The sequence below is a fragment of the Amblyomma maculatum genome, chromosome 5 (genome assembly GCF_055883805.1).
Source record: "Amblyomma maculatum isolate TAMU_Amacu chromosome 5, ASM5588380v1, whole genome shotgun sequence".
Lineage (NCBI taxonomy): Eukaryota > Metazoa > Arthropoda > Arachnida > Ixodida > Ixodidae > Amblyomma > Amblyomma maculatum.
In genome coordinates this window covers 75,272,093-75,291,836 of record NC_139348.1, presented here as the reverse complement: position 1 = coordinate 75,291,836, position 19,744 = coordinate 75,272,093, and the positions used below count along the sequence as shown (strand labels likewise).

General features: G+C 45.9%; 1 long non-coding RNA gene across 1 annotated transcript; it reads left to right on the top strand.

Annotated features, from left to right (window-relative positions):
• Positions 1 to 347: 347 nt before the first annotated feature.
• LOC146188520 (uncharacterized) lies at positions 348 to 9,460 on the top strand. The gene is made up of 4 exons (XR_014707221.1): positions 348 to 460; positions 2,119 to 2,234; positions 5,106 to 5,284; positions 9,288 to 9,460. It is a non-coding gene; the product is annotated as an uncharacterized LOC146188520 (long non-coding RNA).
• The last annotated feature ends 10,284 nt before the right edge of the window (positions 9,461 to 19,744 follow it).

Genomic DNA, 19,744 nt, shown 5'->3' with positions numbered 1-19,744 from the left:
TAGCGCTGCATACCATACACTAAAATAAAAGAAACAGAGTGAGAAATAGTAATTGTTTCTAATTTTGAACCCATTAGCTTTTAAATGATGTAAAATATTGAGTAGTGTTAAAAAGGCGTAATATTATAAATAGTAAGCCATTGGAGAAGTTAATAAATAAAAAAAGAGTGAGTAAGAGACCCTTAACGGCCATTTGGCGAACCGGTCACGAAAAATGTGGTCGAAAAATGGGCTTGCGACCTAGGTGGGTGCAACGGCCGCGGCAGCCACGATACTCTCTGTGTACGCAGCTTTGCTGTTTGCAAATACAAATACACTGCTCGTAAGCTTGTATGCTTGTAAGATCTACTTGTACGGTTGAATCTGAAGATGGCCACTTTTCCCGGGCGCACGTCCAGCGTCTTCGGAGCAAAGTAACGACGTAAGGACGAGCGCGGTGCTGTCATCACTAGCAAAGCCGGTGAGTATTTTGCCCGTTGGTTTGATTTTCCGCTCGCATTCCATTCTTGCTGGGCTCTAGGGTACTGGACGCAAAAATGAAAAAGTGAATCTGACACAGCGTATTGTACAAATGTGGAAATTACAGACTTTGGATCGCGCGTCGCGGAGTGAAATGCACGTGCAATTTCTCGAGCGACCGTTGTGGGCTACATTGAATGAGCAGGGATTGATTTTGACAGCGTATGAAGAATAAAAACGGAGAGGGCCACAGCTAGTTTACAGCGCGTATCTATTTATGCAGGAACATGAGTTGTTGCTTCGCGCTTCTTGAGAGACCCCCAGTGAGCGATTCTGAACACCGCGTTGCCGATAGCCACACATAAACCCCAAACGCGTACAACTCGGCGGCTTGTGAGGGCTCGTACTGAGAAGCAGCGTGTTAAATTCGACTCGATATAAGGTGAGGACGAAATATTTTGTCAGGACGTGAACTCATTTTCTTTATTTTGAAAGAATGGTGAGTCGGCTACCTCCGCAATGATTTTATGGAAGCGATAGGTTTTCAATACAACTGCAGCTGGTACCAGCTGGCACTTGGTAACCGCGGTTACCAGAACTTTGTGTTTTATTTACTGCTAACATATTTCAGAATTCGTATGTTTATAATTGGAAAAATTATCCTAATAATCGTAGTAATTTCATTCATAGTATGCACCTTAGCATTGGCACGGGGCTGTGTGCTATAAACTGACGGGTGCACTCTCGTGGTAATGATTTGTTGCTACACTACGCATATATTTATTTGCAAACACTGAAACATGGAATTCTGGGCTATGGGCAGGTTTACACGAGGCATTATACGTAGAAAATAACAGTAGGTGAGGAAAAGGATTATGACAAAGGCCTGAACCAAATAGCACAAAATTTAATTATGCGTTCACCTTTGGAGATTAATTTATTTTAAGACTGTGCCAAACTAACATTAGTGTAGTGTGCTAGTTCCAGTTAACAAACTATTAGATTTTGCTAATCTCAAGAAAGTGGCGTTTAGAGCGTAGAAAACTACTTAAGCAACTGCGGTAAGGTCTCGACAAATGCCTGGCACATACAGGGTGGCTGCACAGTTTAAAAGATCACTGAACAGGGGTAGAAGGGGAGCCTCAGATCTTAACCCAAGCCAACGTTTCGACAAGTGAATTTGTCTTCGTCTAGCTGCCCGAATGAAGACAAGTCCTCTTTATAGAACTGTGGCTCAACTTGCAAACTGAGGCTTCCTCTCAACCTTCGTTCGGTGCTCTGGCACATACAGGGATACAAAAGAAAAAATTCACAGTTCAGAGTTTAATGCGGGGAAACAAGTTTAAGGCCATGCGGCACATTAGTAGTACGCCACGCAGCAGCCTGAAAATGTCTTGTAATAACCTCTGTGTGAATGTGAAATTTGAATTTCCTTGTAGGGAGCCAGTACTAATGCTTTTAACTATCTTGCTTGAGGTTTAATTTTCTTTATCGACCCAGCACGTTGTCTCTCTGCCATACTGATATTGCTGCAGGACTAGAAAAACTTTATTGCCATATGAAATATACCTTTAGGTGCAGCTATTGCCTTGTTTAGTTTTATTTCATCTGACATAAAGGCAAAAAAATGCACCAATTTTACCATACATCTTCATGCAGGTGTTAAAACTTGGCATCTGATGGAGTCCGTCTCCCAAGCTTCATAGCTGGATCTTTGTGTAACAAAGACTGCAGGCATGGTTCATGCTGGAAGCTGCACCTTCCAGCCATTCAAGGTCTGCACTGCATGGATGCTACTTTCATTTCTGGGCACATCGCTACTCCAGTCTGTAACATGTTACAGTGCCAGCTGACCTGACAGTGCTGTTTTTCTGGGTCATTGTTATTTGTACAGGTGTGTTATTGTGAGCCTCAATTGCATCATGTATGTTTACTGGATTAATATAGACATACTCATGTTACTTTTGTCAGGGCCATCAGCATGCTTAACCCGAATGCTCAACAGCGTGCCCTAAACTGACGCAGGCATTGCAAAGTGTTGGCCACTGGAGCTGAGGCAAGGCCTCAGCATATTTGTGGTGGCTGACGACAGCTGGAGTGCAGTTTGATACAAGTTGTTTTCGACTTTCTGAGGGAGTACACTCTTGACAAGGCTGTAACGCTGCAACTGCATTTTGCTCGTGTCTGCAGCCGAACATGTTACAGTTTGCTTATCTAGTCAACCTTACATGCTGTGTGTGACTGCTCGTGCTCCCTTTTTTTTTCCTGCTTGAAACAAAGTTTAGGAAAGGAGGAGCGAATGTGGATTCATGATGTTTATAAAGTTGAATGACAAATACATATGCTGGCTACAGTTCAGCTTTTTGAGGCCAAACTTCTTCATTCTCAGGTTCATGACTTCATGAGCTTTGATTCTAAACCTGAAATGTGCATGAGCAGTCACACATCATGTCTAATTGCTAAGCAAACTTCGTGTTTTCTGTGTGCGCATGTAACTTTCTTAGTGTGTAATCTTCATCTGAATACTCAGTACACTACAGAATACTTGCACGTTTGGTGTTTTTCATGTAAGTTATTTATTGAAACTGAGGGGAAATAGTCTCTTCCCCAATAGTACATATCAAAGGTGAAACTATAGCCTAACGAAAAACACACTCACATGGAAGGCAACAAGACACAAGGTTGACCAACAACTCATCCTTATTCCAGGGTGCAGACGAATATAAACGTGAAAGGAAGAGGGAATGTGGGGCATTAATAACACAAAAAATGACGTGCATGAGATTAAAAGCTAAAACCAATGTGAGGAAACGTGGCTGAAACACCAGCGCCGCGATAACAAAAGGGGGGGGGGGGGCGGTGGGTGGAACGGTGATGGCTGGAGACACCAATGAGAGCCAACTTAGTCAAGCACTAGGGTGCTAAAAACTTGTACAACTGTCCGAGGTATTTCTTCTTTTCGACGAGTGCCACAAGACAGTGCTGATGAAGATCCCCGTAGTCATTAATTGCCACAGCTTCCAGCGCTGCCTGCATTCACTGCACATTCTTGTTGTGGGCTCCCAATGCTTGCAGTGTTGAGACAAATGCCCCCCTCCCGAGAAGCATTGTTGGAATACCTGGCGTGCTTCTTTGCATATCCACGCATATCGCACCTGGGCACCTTTTCAATATTAACCTTTGAGCACATTAAAACGCTTAGGGGGGCATACATCTCAGCACTGCAAGCATTGCAAGCCCACAGGATCTGCCCACTGGTGCACGAGCTGACCTGCTTGGCTAGGAAGAGCACCCAGGTAACTCAAAACGTGCTGGAAGCAGTGGCAATTAATGACTATTAGCATGGCCTCTGTGGCACCTACTGAAGAAGAGCAGAAATGCCTTGGACAGTCCTGCAAGTTTTTAGTGCCCTAGTGTTTGACTAAGTTGGTTTTCTTGTTTGTGCTTCTAGCTGTCCCAACCTCTCCCCCCCCCCTTTTTGTTGTCGCTTGTGTTTAGCCACATTTCTTCACGCATTGGTTTTAGATTTAATCTCTTCCAGGTTGGCCTTTTACAGCACCCATGTTCATACATTTTCTTCTTTATATTCTGCTCTTATCCTGTGGCATTGACTTCATTTATTTCATTGTGACAACTGAGTGCATTTTTCGTGTTAACGCCCTTCACTTCTTCACCCTCTTCCTTTTGCTTTCATGTTCTTCTGCATCCTTGAACAAAGATTAGTTGTTAATCAGCCTCATGTACCTTCGTATTCCTAGTGTCTTTTTCTGTTAGGCTATAGCTTCAACTTTGACATGAAACAACTAGCTCAGATCTAGATCATCCTGGAGTAGTAAATGTTCTGGCTAAAGATTTCATAATACTCAGATATTTCGAGCTGAGTTTTTAAAAGCTTAAAGATGACACCTTGAACTGAAAAAAAAAAGAACTAAATCGATAATGAATGATTTTGTAGTGACAAGTTCCTCATGCATAATATAGAAGTACAGCTCATATACATTTTTTTCAGACATTTTAAAGGTTTTTATTATTTTTATGGACACTTAACTCCCTGACAACTTTCTTGTGTTTGACAGCGAAGGCTACACAAGAAAGGGAATGAGTCCAGCCTTTGTCTCCATGCCACTGACAGTGGGTTGTTCAGGGGAGGGGTGATGAGGGGAGGTTGAAAGGATGGTGCGGGTTTTTTGCTGTCCCGACAGTATGGGGGCAAAAGCCTATTTCTTTCCCTTTCTTGTGTAGCCTTCACTGCATAGCCACTGAGTTTTCCATGAATGCAGTCGTACAGTAGTCAGAAAAATTCAAAAGGCTATCACATGATAGGATCTTTAACCCCTAGATAGGGAAATGGCTTTTGACTGTAGTAAATGCTGCAAATTATAAAAAAAAAACATTGAGAGGGTCAAGCATCCAGATGCATTCAACATGGAATGGCCTTAAAGAAAGGATGTGTTATTATTGTGGTTACTGCACTGTTCTGTCAGAATAATCTCGGGTTCTTCCTGTATGCATTGTAAGTGCACATTATTAGCTATGCCTATAGAAAAGCTGCTACATTATAAACCCACTGTGCATGGTATTTTCAAGCTATTAAGTTTTCTGTATCATTCTTGCAATGTGCCTGAGAGCCACCTTTATAACTGCAGGTGTGGTTATGGCTGGGCTGCTTGTGCCACTCAACACCGATTTGGTCCTGGAAATTGCTGTAACACCTTGGATGCATGAAACAGCTGCTGTCCAGAGCCTAACTGCGGAAGCCTGTTGCTACATTGCAGGCTCAACTACCATGGAGCACACCATGCCATTTTAGTCGACATATTCAAAAGTAAGTGAACTTTCCCAGTAGAAATTCTATTATACTGAATATATTTTCGGTATTTTAGGATATGTACTTAGTACATAGATCATCTTAGCATGAGCCACTTTGGTGCTTTAAACCCCATGGACCAAGCAAGGCTGAATTTGAGAAAGATGGCTTCAGAGTATGAAAGAGCACTGAAGAAGGGTAGAGGAGAAGCCTCAGTTCGCAAGCTGAGCCAGTGTTGTGACAAGGGGACTTGTCCTTGTCTGGGTAGCACCATAACTAGCAGGGTTTAAATGCACATTTGCCTCAGAAGAACGAAAGCTAGGGAGGGAGAAGAAAGAAGCAGGGCAAGGAGTGAAAGAATGTTTCCTCGGGGTATGAATTTATGAGCCTGGAACCGGTGAACCCTGTGACCTGAAAACGAAAATAAAAAGTGGCAGTAGCAGAAAAAGGTATAATTCAAGGTAGATAATGACTCAGCATTTAAAGCAGGTTTAAGGGGTACTCAACTTCTGACTTTTTTTTTTTGGGGGGGGGGGGGGGGTTGTTTTCGTAGTCCGGTTTGAGCGAAGGACCTGCAGATGCTCCCTTCGTCTGATGCGTGCCTATGAGTGCATTGAGACAATTTAGTAAAAGATTGGTAGGGTAGTAAAGGAAACAAAAAGATAGTGTGACTAGATATTGTTAATTTTCGAAAGGAGCAAGAGAAAGTCACTGCTTGCAATGGAAGTCGGCATCGCAGTGTAGTAGCGCAGTCCCGAGTCCCATCGTTCCGTGCGGTGTGCGCCACCAGCAACGACAGGCATTGGCATTGCCATTGCATGACACATCTCCAGGGATTGTTGCCTCATGCTGTTGCGCCTGTATGCGCAAAAGCATCGCTGCCGCTCGGCGATACCTCCGCTCGCCACTTCGCTGTAAGCGGGTCAAGCTCTTCGTGCACTTCGAGTAATGCGGCTTAAAATGAATGCGTTTGGGTTGGGACCGAAAGATATTTCGAATAAAACGATATCGTTATAACAAGGAATTACTGTAGTGCAAATATCTCGAAAGGAAAATTAGAATTCCTTACATACATTCCCTCTGCACTATAGCTAGTAGGGACAACACTCCCATAAAGCATTAATTGTACAGTTTATTCTCAGCATGTGTAAAATCCACTACCCCCCCCCCCTTCTTCAGACAACAGCAAAGATGCAAGTGTTTTCATAACACGTTTCCTTGTCACCACTGCTTTGGCTCCACTTGAATCCTTTTCTTCAGATAATGTCTCCCTAGGCAGGTGTAGTCTACTCTGATTTGCTTTTTTTTCTATTGTCCTCTTCTGGAAAGCTCAGTATTCTACTGTTGCCATATATCTTGTTAGATCTCTTTACGATGCCTGTCTGTACCCTTTCAAGAAACAGGTGTCATAATCCAACCTGCTTCAGGTGGTTATCTTGTAGCTTATCCTGCTGCTGCCACTCTTTATTTTCGTTTTAGGTCACCTTGTCACAGGTTGCAGGCTCATAGAAATTGATACCCAAGGAAATATTCTTTCACTCCTAGCCCTGCTTCAAGCTTGCATCTGTATAAGACATGGCAGAACAGAATTTGTCCAGGTACATGGGTGCCTTCAAACGTTATTAGCACTGACTTGGTCTTTCTCATCATTCAAGTGGAAAGGATCGTCGCATGCCGCGGTTGAAGAGTTTATAAATGTTCGGTTTCCGAAAGACCTTTTCCAGTTTCGTGAATTACGTCCCGGTACGAATTCACGGGGGCCATCATGCAAGATTGGATGATATGAGTTTTGGCTTGAATGAATAACGAGGTAACTGCTGCTACCTTTTGCGCAGTGATTCGTTCGTGGTCTTCAGAAGGATGACATTCTGGTGGTACTTGATTTTCAGAGTTCTTTCTAGCCCTCCGTCTTCCCTACCTGGCATTTGTACAGAAGCAAAGGTGCATTTAAACCCTGCAGTAATGATTGAACTGCCCTGATGAGAAGTTCTCTTGTCAAAATATTGGCTCAGCTTGCAAACTCCAACTTGCCCTAGACCCTTCTTCACAGCTCTTTTATAAACCAACCAGCCTACTTACTTTAGCTTGCGTAGCCATATACTATAAACAAAGATGTTCACTCCGTCAAGCAACAATAAATTGTGGATTGAGGTGAAGATGTTTCTGACATAGAGTGCTGCAGCACTGTCAGGCTAAATTAATGTACACCTTCTTTTGACCCTATGCAGCATTTTTGAACATCAGCTTCTGCCTAGTGCATGATATGGAATATTTGTAGGCTGTGCACCAGCCTTAACTTTGCATAATTTTGAGTGTCTGCTGCAATAATCTAATGTGACTAGTGGTGGTGATCCACTTGGTCTGAAGCAGCCTCAGTTGTAATGCCACACCTTGCATTGACCAAGGGGCGGCACCTGACTGCTGGCTATCTTGCCCGTGTGTGCAAACTGTTCAGCTATGGTATACAAAAGCACATAGAAAGTTCTGTTGAATTAAAACAAACATGGAATGCATGTTTGAAATGAACAATACCAAATAAAGAGGCAAAAGTGAACTGTTTTGTGACTATATTTCAGCAACTCTTTGGCATTCAGTTATGACCAATACAATAATTAAGCAATTAAACATACTTATGCAAAAAATATGGTTCACTGCATTTTCTACCTGTTATATCACGAGATGTAAGTTTGGTTTGGCTCTTTAGGCTTAATGTCCCGAAGTGGCTAAGGCTATGAGAGACACCATAGTGGCGGGTTCAGGAAATTTCGACCACCTGGGGCTCTTTAATGTGCACTGATATCGGACAGCACAGGGGCACCTTGCTTTTTCCATCCATCAAGAAGCGGCTGCTATGGCCCAGATATAAATATAAAGTGCTAACCGCATGAGTGACACTTCACGGCGGTGGGCTGCAGGCGCGCGTCTTTGGGGAAAGGCCGCGGCGCTGCTCTTGATCCCCCGTCGTCAAACTGTTCTCTCTCATTCCTTCCGCGCGTGGCTCGAAAAACGTCGCGCATCAAATCGCCGAGGGTGGTGCGATAGTCTTTGGGGAAGGATCAGTGAAATTGGAGTTCGATGTACGACGCAGCTTCCCTATACTTTTGCATGGAGTTTTCAAGGGGATATTCCACGAGTTTGATGGAACCATAATTCGAATTATCCTGGTTCAGCTCTAGTCATTATCTGCGAGTACTTGCCAAATCTACCCTATCCCATCATATTTTTCGTTATTTTCCTTTCGTTGTCTAGATCTGTTGTTACTGCCTGTCCTAAGTATATATATTCTTGCTACTTTTAGTACTTCGCTACCTATTGGTAAACTGCTATTCCTTCCCGAGGCTGTTAAACATTACTTCTGTCTCCTGCGTGTTGATCTTTAGACCTACCTTTCTGTTTCTCCTGCCTAGGTCATCAATAATTTTTTGCAGTGGGTTAAAATGTTAAGCATGGAAGTTGAAAGCAAAATGCAGTTTCTCAAAGCGAAATAAACTCAGGACTACAGAAATTGAGAGCTTGTTCGAGAGGTAGAAAGCGAGAGAGTGTTTACAGTTTACCAGGTTCGTTGACGCCGGCATCTTTGAAACTCGAAACTTGGGCTGCACTGCTGGCTGGGCATCTATGCAAAGCATCTATCAAGCGAGCTGCGCAGTGCTGCGAGGAGCCAAATTCTTTTAGCAGCATGCACACCGGTGCCAGCATGTTGCCTCTCCCCCATCTCCTCTGCAGGCCATGGTGCGGCTTATCAAGTGCATGCCTTTTAGAGGCTAAGTTATAGTCTCGACTAAAATTTGTGTGACCTGCTATCGAAACGTCTCCCCCCCATCTCAAGGGGTCCAGTGGCTGAAAACCACTGTTCTAACATGCACAGTGCTACAGGGCTGTGTCAAAATGAAACTGCCATGTTTCATTTTGCTATTTTTGTGTATACTACCACTTGCATAGCCATATGCAAGATCTATTTGTGTATGGCATGGGCTGATGAAGGAGAATTGAAAAGATACATGTGTTTTCTTTTTTTTAGATTGTCTGATGCAGTACACAGCAAAACATCCGAAAACAGATGTGCCTGATGAAGTACAAATTCAGTCATGCCGCCAACATCTGCGGCGCTTCTTCATTGAGGCCAGCCGGCAAGGACATCGCAGGAAAATCTCAGTTGCCGATGATTCCAATAAAGCTGGAATCTGAGCTCGACTTTCTATATGCTGGTTATTCAGTGCGTGCTTCAGTAGGTGAGCCATTTCTGCTGCTACCTGGATGCACAGAAGCTGTAAGCTTGCATGCTCAGTATATCACTTAGCAGGTTAGCAAATACAGCATCGGCTCCTTAGCCATCAGGGAAAATAGGGGCACTACCAGCATTCTGTATTTTCTTCACCAATGAACTGTAACTATATGTGGTACACAAGATGACACACCATTCAGTATGCTGTACCACGGCCGGTCTCGAGGGAGAGCACGCTTCTCTTCTCTTACGGCCTCACCTAGTGGGGTCTGTTTTGACCTCCCGCCGCACCTTGGTGGGGTTGCCACCGCCCCACTGCTGTGCCTCTGCTACCGCCGTTCATGCGCAAAGGAAACGCACTCGCTCTTTGTCCAGCCCGCGTCAGATGCAACCGGCAGGTCCTGACATTTCACTCCTTTGGTTTATACAAAGATGCCATAATCAGCGTCCAAGATTTATCATGTACGAGGTATAAAATATAGTCAACACCCCTTGTCCTTTAACGAAGGACAAGCGGTGTTGACTATAATTCTTGTCCTCGTAGAAGAGTGTACATGAGGCTGCTTCTTTAGCTAGTTTCAAGATAGTGCAAGCGTCACACCCGAAGTCACTGATTAACTTATCAATGTATTCATCGACGTAAGCTAAACCTGAATATGTGACAGTGGGTAATGGGATCACAGGAGATGCCACCACAATTCCTTCATTTCTTCGGTTACTGATTGTGGCCAAGCAGAAATGATTTCTTCGACGTCGACGAAAGCTGCCTTGATTTTGCTCCAAGATGAAACTTCCGTCTTGACAACGTGGTCAAGTGCCGCTGTTACGGACCTTGCGTCTAGAATCTCGTTTTTTCAGCACATTAGCCTTACTTTCCCTAAGAGAGCCTCAATGGGGTCGCTATTGAGTTTCCTGGTGAGGGCGGAGCCGACACCATTCCCCAGGAGGTATTCTAAAACTTGTACAGTAGACTCGTGATGAACAGAATTCCTTGAAGCATTTCCTCAGTGAAAGTTCCCTTCTTTAATGCTTTAGAAGTTTCTTGGGTGCTTTATAAGCAAGTGAACTCGTTTGTCAGCCACTGCAATTGAGTATCACCAGCTGCGTCATTTATTAGCCCCTTTTTACCGCTTACAGCACAAGTGGTGTTATGAATATCAAACCATTCCTTTGTTTTTATAAGCATAATATGTAAAATTTCTTTAAAACAGCATTTTAAAATAATGTTTAAATACAACACATTTCCTAATATATAAATTATAATAACATTAAAAACTCAACCTTAGAGTCTACTTTGACTGTTATGCTAATACTTTATATCATGCAAGCGTTATGCAACTCACATTACATTTTTATGAAATCATTTCCATCTTCGGTGCTATATATGGATGGTTTCGCATCTAGCGCTGAAAGACGGTTTTGCTGTTGCAGAGGAGTTGCTGCAATGTTAGCCTTGAAGAAGCTTCAATGTGATCACTGCTGATTTTTTTTTCTTTGCATTTTTGTGCAGGCTTGGAAAAAATTCGGATTGAAATGGGAAAAAGTAGCCAACATGCCGCAATGTATGTCATATATGCTTCCGAGCGTCCGCTGAGCGACAGTGTTTTTTATATAATGACTGTTCACGTGTATAGTACACTGACAATAGTACACTGACGACATGCCGCTGCAGCATCTATTCCGTGTTCTTTCATTTTGGGGCTGCACTCACCATGAAACCCGCGAGCGACAACACGAAACCAGGCAGAAGCCACCCGGCGCCGCTGAAGCAGATGCGGAGCGAACAGTGAGCAGGTCGCGTGCCTTGCAGCGGTGGAGAGCGTAACTCGAGGAAAAACGTTCCCATTGCTCCCGCGGCTATTGAGGATGCCGGAAGAAGGAGCGCACTCTCTCCCTCGAGACCGGCCGTGGCTGTACATACCTACCTTGCTATCCACCATGCACACCATAACGACCATGTACACCATAACGACCATGCGCACCATAATGACCATGCACACCATAACGACCATGCCCACCATAATGACCATGCCTACCATAACGACCATGCCCACCATAACAACTATGCACACCATAACAACCATGCCCAACATAACGACCATATGCCTACTACCATAATCCACCATGATCATGGTTCCATCATAACCACCATGAGAAAAATTTCCGACAGGGATTCTAGCCCATCCTCCTCGTTTATTATAGACTGGAATAAATGCAGACTAATATTTACACCCTTACAATATACGAATGATTACTTCTGCAAATTATCCCAGATATTGTCCATACTGCGAAGTAAGCCCAATGCACTACCATGCTTCTAAGGAATGGTAGGGCTAAATGAATAGAAGTGACACACCATACCAGGTAGCAATGGGTGCCAGCCCTGACCAGAATTATACTGGGCAAGCAAGACTGCATCATCCATTTGGTATCCAGGTCAGCTCTGCTTTGTGGATCCTGAGACTGGAGGCGCCGATCATCTAGCTGCTGTATATTACTCTTTTGAAGCGAAAAGCTTCTCTGCGAGGGTCAGAGCCGAGCTTCGGATATACCATATGCCGTATGCCGTGACGGCACAGCCAAGGCCATCTGCGCAGCCCCCTCGCCAAAATCTGCCGGCGCTGCCTTGCCGTGCTTAATTAAAAGGTTTGTGACCCCTAATTACAAAAATTTAGTCTCCATCCGGGAACTGAACCTCCATCAATTGGATCCACCGCCCAGCGCTTTACCGCTTTTCCAGGGCGCGCGTTAATTTTATCTCTTTCGGATATGGTATTTAGTACACGTGGTTATGTAAAAAAGGGGGTTATGTACACGGACTATTTTCAATGCACTCAGCTGTTGCTGAGATGCACAACAGAAAACACAACTTAAAGGCAGGCGAAGATAAACACCGTGTCACCAGCGGAAACCAATCCGGTTGAAAATAACTTTCATCAAAAATGTCCTTCAGTCGCAGCATCATTCTGCTAAATTTGAGTCTCGATGGAACAACAGGTTCAGCGTTGCGATCCAACATGCGTGTCTTCCACTAGCTATGAAGTCCAATAAGGAGAAACATATCATATTAGAACATATTTAGAACAAAGTCATTATTACGAGCTTTTTGCAGCGCATCCAAAATACAATTGCGCCTTTGCAATTATTGAAACAGTGCTCAATTGTTTTAGGCACCACTGTGGTCGGGTCGGGCATCGCAAGGACGTGTGCCCGACGCCAACGAACCGGCACTGCAGGGGCTGCGGCCAAGCGAACCCCAAAGACGACCACAAATGCACACCCAAATGCAAATTTTGCGGCGGCTCTCACCCGACCGCCGACAGAGAATGTAAAGCCAGATACAAGGTTCCCTACGTCATTCGCAAGCGTCAGTGGGAGCGCTGAATGTCAGCCACCAGCTGCCGTCGGAGAGCGATTTCCCACCACTCGACAACCCAGCTGCCCATAAGTCAAGAACGCCGTCGATAGACCGCGCGCAGAATAGCAGCTGCAGGAGCCAGAGCAGAGACGCGCGAAAAACGAAAACCCAAGGATCACCGTCGCGCGAGAGAGTCGGTTGGGGCTGCGCCGCACGAGGTATCATGAAGACCAATCCGAGCGACAAAGCCTAGACAGACGACAATGCTTCAATCAAAGAACGAGAGATCAAAGAGGCCCTGAAAAAGGAGAACGCGACCCGGCGAGCCACCATGAACAACCTCACCAAGAAAATCGCGGAGATCCGCAACGCCCTCCGCAACGTCGAACAGCAAAGATCCAGCACGAGCGGCAACAACAAGGCCGAAGAAACTACGGCCGATGCAGACAAAGAGCCGGCAACGAAGGAGAGGGCCGCCGAATCACGCAAGACCAAGAACAACATGAGCAACTGCAGCACCGACAGCAGCAAACCCAACGTCGAGGCCAAACTCAACAGCCTCGCGCCAGTACAGCATCGTCAGCCAAGCGCAGCATCTCGGAAAATTCCGAATAGGACAATCATGGCCTCCAACTCCACAGGCATACTAGTGTGGCAGTGGAACTGCCGTGGCTTCGTCAAGAAGAGGGCAGTCGTCCAGCAGCACATCGAGCACGCGGCTTGCAGGCCCGACGTGCTCCTCCTCCAAGAAACACTAACAGACAAGCCGTCCCTCCCCGTCTGCAGGGTGCACGCGGGCCCGCCCGACGGCGGAGGCCTGTGCACCCTGGTCAGGAAGGGACTCACCTTCGTCGAACTCCGGCTAAGCAACGTCAGGATTGAACACACGCTCACCGGACTCATACCGACCGAAGAAAAAATAGCATCTTCATCTTCAGCATCTACGGACTGCAGAGGTTCAAAGCCATTCTTAACAAGGCAAGCACGACGGCTGGCCAAAGCACGCTGATCGCATGCGGCGACTTTAATGCAATGGATCCGGCATGGGGCTAAGTCAAGAGCAATGCGAAAGGCAGAAACCTATCCCATGACGCGGCGGAACTCGATTATAATCTCATAACCGACCCGGCTTACCCAACGAGAATTGGAAACTCTGTGTCTGGAGATACCAGCCCCGACCTCACATTCGTCAAGAACAACGAACCGATCACGATCACGTGGAGAACACAGGGGTGGACCTCGGCAGCGACCACATGATCGTGGAAATCGTCATACCGGAGCAGAGCAGTACCAACGTTAGGAAACATACGTAGATCGATTGGACCGCTTTCAGAGATAAGAGAAATCAGGAGGCGGAAGAGACCGAAATCGACGACATCGACGGGTGGACGAACAAGTTCCTCCAAGATGTTCGAAACTCAACCAAGGACATAGTAACAGACCTCGAAACGAACAGAATGGGTAGAGGACTGGACCACCTCATTGAGGCTAAGCAGTCCATTCTCAACAGATGGAAAAACAACGCCTTAATCGTAGGCTACGAAAGAAAGTAGCAGAACTCAACAGAGCAATCGAGGACCACTGTCGTACGCTATGTGCGCAACAGTGGAACGAGATATGCAACGCTACCGACATCCAGATGCACAACGGGAACACATGGAACTTGCTGAAGCATCTGCTCGACGAAACCAAGACTAAGTCTCACCAAAGGGACCGACTGGCGAAGCTCTTCCATCGAGAAGTCACTAAACACGGCGCCAATAAGGTGACGAAACGCATCAGCGACAGATACCGGTCGACGACGCCCACGGAGTGCCACGGGCAGTACGGGGGGCTTCCCAACGCCCGTCTTGACAGAGATATAGACGTAGAAGTTCGCACGTCACTTGCAGGACCTCAACAGCAGGTCGGCAGCCAGGCTGGACAGCATCAACAACAAACAACGCGCTTAAGAACCTTGACGACAAATCCATAGAAAGCCTCACGAGCTATTACAACAAATGCTGAAAAACGGGAACGCTGCCGACGCAGTGGAAGAAGGCCAAGATTATCCTGATCCCCAAGTCGGGCTAGCCATCCGACATGGATAACCTCCGACCCATATCGCTCACATCTTGCGTGGGCAAGGTGTTGGAGCACGTTCTGCTCAACAGGTGGCAAGAATACCTCGAGAAAGAGGATTTCTACCCGGAAACAATCATTGGCTTCAGGCAGCCTCTAAGTACCCAAGACGCCATGATACGACTCAAGCACCAGATCATCGACGGAACCACCGGCGACAACAAAGCAGTAGGGGGACTCGACCTGCAGAGCGCCTTCGACAAGGTGAAGCACTCGCCGATCCTATCCCAAGTCTCAAAACTCAACATGGGAGAGTGATCATACAATTACATCAAAGACTTCCTCACGGACAGAACGGCCTAGCTCAGAGCGGGGGACCTCCAAGCACTGGAGAAGAAGCTGGGAAGTACAGGCACACCTCAGGGATCGGTCATCTCGCCGGTGCTTTTCAATTTCCTGATGATAGGTAGCGGCCGAAAGGCTCAGGAACATCAAGGAAGTTCGACAAACGATATACGCGGTCGCCATAATGCTGTGGGTGGAAGGCGGAAGCGATGCCCACATCAAATCCACCCTACAGGCGGCCGTTGATGCGATCGAAGACCAACTCGACGGAACAGGGCTCAGATGCTCGCCGAGAAAGTCGGAGTTCCTCGTCTACCCGCCCGTCAAGCACCGCAAACCCAAGAGCAGTCCGAGAGTACGAGGCAATCAAAGTCAAGACCAGAGAAGGAAACGCGTTCCCAAGAGTCAACAAGATCAGAGGGTTGGGAATGACGATCCAGAAGCACGACAGAAACGGGAGACCATCACCCTGCTCACTGCGAAAGCGGCGAACGCCACGAGACTACTCAAGCGAGTCACGAACAAGAAAAGTTGAATGAGAGAAGAGAGCCTGATCCGACTGACCCACTCGTTCGTCATATGTCACGTAGCGTACATGGCGGCCTACCACAAGTGGAAGAAGAGCGAGAGAAACAAGATAGATATGCTCATCCGCAGAGCCTACAAGACGTCACTGGGACTGTTCGAAACAACGAGCACCAAACGCCTCCTGCAGCTGGGGTTGCACAACACGCTGGAGGAGATAGCGGAGGCCCAACGCGCCGCACAACTCGAAAGACTGTCTACGACCAAGGCCGGCCGGATAATCCTGGACAACCTGGGAATTGGATATCAAGGCAGGGAGCAGACGCAGCTCCCCGTCCCCAATGAGATCAGGTGCAACATCAGAGTGCACTCGGTACCGAAGAACATGCACCCGCCTCAGCCAACAAGAGAAGCTGACATCGCGTGCGTGTATGCAAGGGGTCACGGTGCAGGGGATGCAGGGTGACGTGAAAAGCGCAGTTGCTGTATGGTTGCTAAAATAGTTGCTGTATGCTCCCTGGAACAGCCATAGACTATAGTTCTTGTTCATCGCGGAAGCAGCGGAAGCCACAATGGAAACGATTATGGCACGACGCGCAACCTGCGGCTGTGAGGATGCTGTGGCTGCCCATGAACCATAAGGAAGATGCTAAGTCTGGGAGAATCCCGCCGCGACTGGAAGCATTGATTTTGAAAGCAGAACTACCCTAATTGCTTCATTTCTTCAACTTGAAAACAAAAACATATATGCCATGCTCGTGATCTATTTCTTTAGCTGAATCTGTAAATTGACATTGTCACTAACCTAGCGCGGGGCAAACCTATTATCGGGGACAACAGCTGGTTTGAGCAGATATAACTTAGTCATAACGCATATGATTATTTGTACATTTAAAATACCTCTTGTTTTGCAAGTCACCTTGTCATAACAACTTTAAGACAAGTTCAGAGCTTAATGCTTAGAAAATAGTCACTGCAAATCAAAATGTTATCTTGTTACCATGGTACATTCTCATATAGTATCGTTCTGATGATAGGGAAAGGCGGCAGCTTTGTAGTAAAAGAGAGAATATTCTTAGACTAATAAGGCTGTCCCGAAAAGGCATCCGTTCACACCTATACAAAAAAGTCAGCCATGATGCACACAATACATCCACAGTATCAGTAAAGAGCTATGAAACCTGTAAATCAACTGTAAATCAAGACAAAACAGCAGTGTACACATTTGGGATAAAGCAACATGATTCCCGACCACACCATTTGTGGAAGAGTTTACAGAATCAGCGCTGCTTGACATTTTATTTTCTTCTAGGTGATCGCTTCAAGAGGGTAGTGCTGGCTTGTAACATTCATTATCTTGATGATATAGCAGAAGTATTGTCGTCCAGAGTCTGTTGGCAGAAATAAATAAGTGGTAGATACATCATTCAAAACTCTATTGGTATATTATTCAATGATAACGACAGCTTGGCAGAAAGATTTGCTCCCTTTACGCACTAGCGTAAAGCTCCGAGCTCCAGGGACTTTAAAAACATTCTAGTTTGTGGTGTCTGGGGTTTAACGACCCAAAGCAACTCATAATATGAGAGACGTCGTAGTGGAGGAGTCCGGAAATTTCGACCACCTGGATTTTTTTAACGTGCACTGACATCATACCGCACACGGGCCAATTGCTTTTCGCCTCCATCGAAAAGTGGCTGCCGAGGCCAAGATTCGATCCCGCATACTTGGAAACAGAACAGTAATCGAGCGCAGTAACCACTGCGCCACCCGGCGGGGTAAAGATATTTTGGTGGTGGTGAGGCGGCAACAGTGGATGTGGTGATGAAGTCGACATGGTGTGCGCGTGGTGGCGTTAGTGTGATGGGTGCTACGGTTCGAACACCGCATCTGTTGCCTTGATGTTGTGCGCAGCGATGTTGCGGCTTCGGTCCGCCACAACCTAAAGAACAGTCCATAAGTTGCAAGACATCCCATCACAACGTGAGTTAGGGCCTCATACACACAAAAATAGTCACGCAGAGTTGGTCACAAATTCGGCGCAGAAACATTGAACACATATGACGGGAAACAAGAAAGCACACACGAAGCAACACGAAAAGACGCAGCTATAAAGACGTACTTAGCTGCAGTAGAAGAGAGCCTTCTCCGGACCATTGTAATAAACAAACCTTGTGCGGCTCATGTAATCTGCTCTCAATATTTGAAGACCTTATTGTGTGCTGAACGTGAAAGGCTAACTCCAATAATGAAATGCTTCACTGCAGTACATTGCTGTTGAGTAACTTTGTGGAATTGATGTACGAAAGCAGAAGGTGGCCCCACCGGAGGGCGAATAGCTGGCCATAGCGAAATACATGGTACTTCTGAACGGCCCAGACAATCAATTGACATTGGCGTTCAATGGTGGAATACGCCATCTCCCGCGGCAATAAACTCCTACTAGCGTAAGCGACAGGGGGGAGCAGTCTGTTATGTTCTTGCAGAATCACGGTACCAAGATATTTTGATGGTGCATCTGTGCTCAAGACCAACTTTTTGCTCAGATCAGGGGACATTATTATGGGCAGTTTTGAAAGAAGCGCCTTGAATGTGTCAAACAATGCTTGTTCAATACGCCAGTCAAGCTTATTAGGAGCTGCTTTCTTGCTTAACGCCGTAAGATGAAACGACATCTCCGCATACTACAGAATGAAGCCTCTGTAGTAAACGGCTAGGCCTAGAAACTCCCGAATCTCTTTTTTGGTTGTTTCATGTTTGTTGGCCGCTTATATCTTGTCCAGGGTGTCTTAAAAGGTTGCAGAATTCCACACCCCACAAGATGGCCTACAACATAGGGACACAACTTCATTTTTTTTAATTTAATTGCTTGGACGTGTTCTCCTAGGTTTCAGTCGCCACCAAACCATCGTCGAAGTAGTGCTGTACGTGGGAAACGCCTCCGATGACCTTCGTCATTAATCGGTTGAAAACTACTGGGGTGGTCTTATTTACGATCAACATGAACATGAAGTGTTATAGGCAGTCACAGGAGAAAGCTGTGACTTCTTTTGACTCTTGCGCTATCGGTACTTCCCAGTTCCTCTTTGCGAAATCAAAGTTAGAGAAGTACTTACACCGGGTCACCTTGGTAAACATCGCGTCTGCACGAGGACTCGGTTCAGAGTCGGTAACCGCAATATTGATTAGTCGCGATAATTGATTAAGTTTACTGAAGCACTGGAGATGGAACATTATCAGTTAATATTCTTTCATCTTTCTATTCATCATCATCATTATCTTTCTTATCAGTCGTTTCATCACCCTTGATGGTAAACCAAAATTAATTCAATTGCAACCTTAGGTACACTTAATCGTAGTTGCCTCGGACCAACAAGCTGTTCCAGTTCTTTCCGGCATGGCAATATTGTTGAGGAAATATTGCATTTCATGCACTCTACTCACAACCATAGAGCCAACGGCCACGAAGCATGGACGTAACAAATTGTCACTGCGCTGGAACGTTTCCAGTATACCGCAGTTGATGGTTTTAGCAGACGTCATTAAAACTAGTAAGCCGGACACCTGATTTTTCACATCTGCTGCCGCGATTACTGTATCGGTCTCATGGCCGCAAAACAAACATCCTGAATGGCTCGTCACATTCTTGGGTCCAGTATCAAACGCGGAATGTTCTCGCACGATGATCCATGCTTCAAGTGAATTACAATGTCCTGATTGCGTCAGTCTGTTTAGAGAGTCACATGCCAGCAGATTACCTTTCCCGTCCACGGCGTCGAAGTTCCCACTTGAGTCAGAGGCATTAAACTTTACCCTCCGAAATTGCCTTGAAGGCCCCAGAAGCTTAAGCAGTTTTTGGTCGGACAGAGGCGGTACACCTTCGTTGTTCCCAAGATTCACGTCATACAAAGGGTCTACCATGCAGTTGGCTCGTACTCTGCCGGTGAGGTAGGGGGAGTCCAGA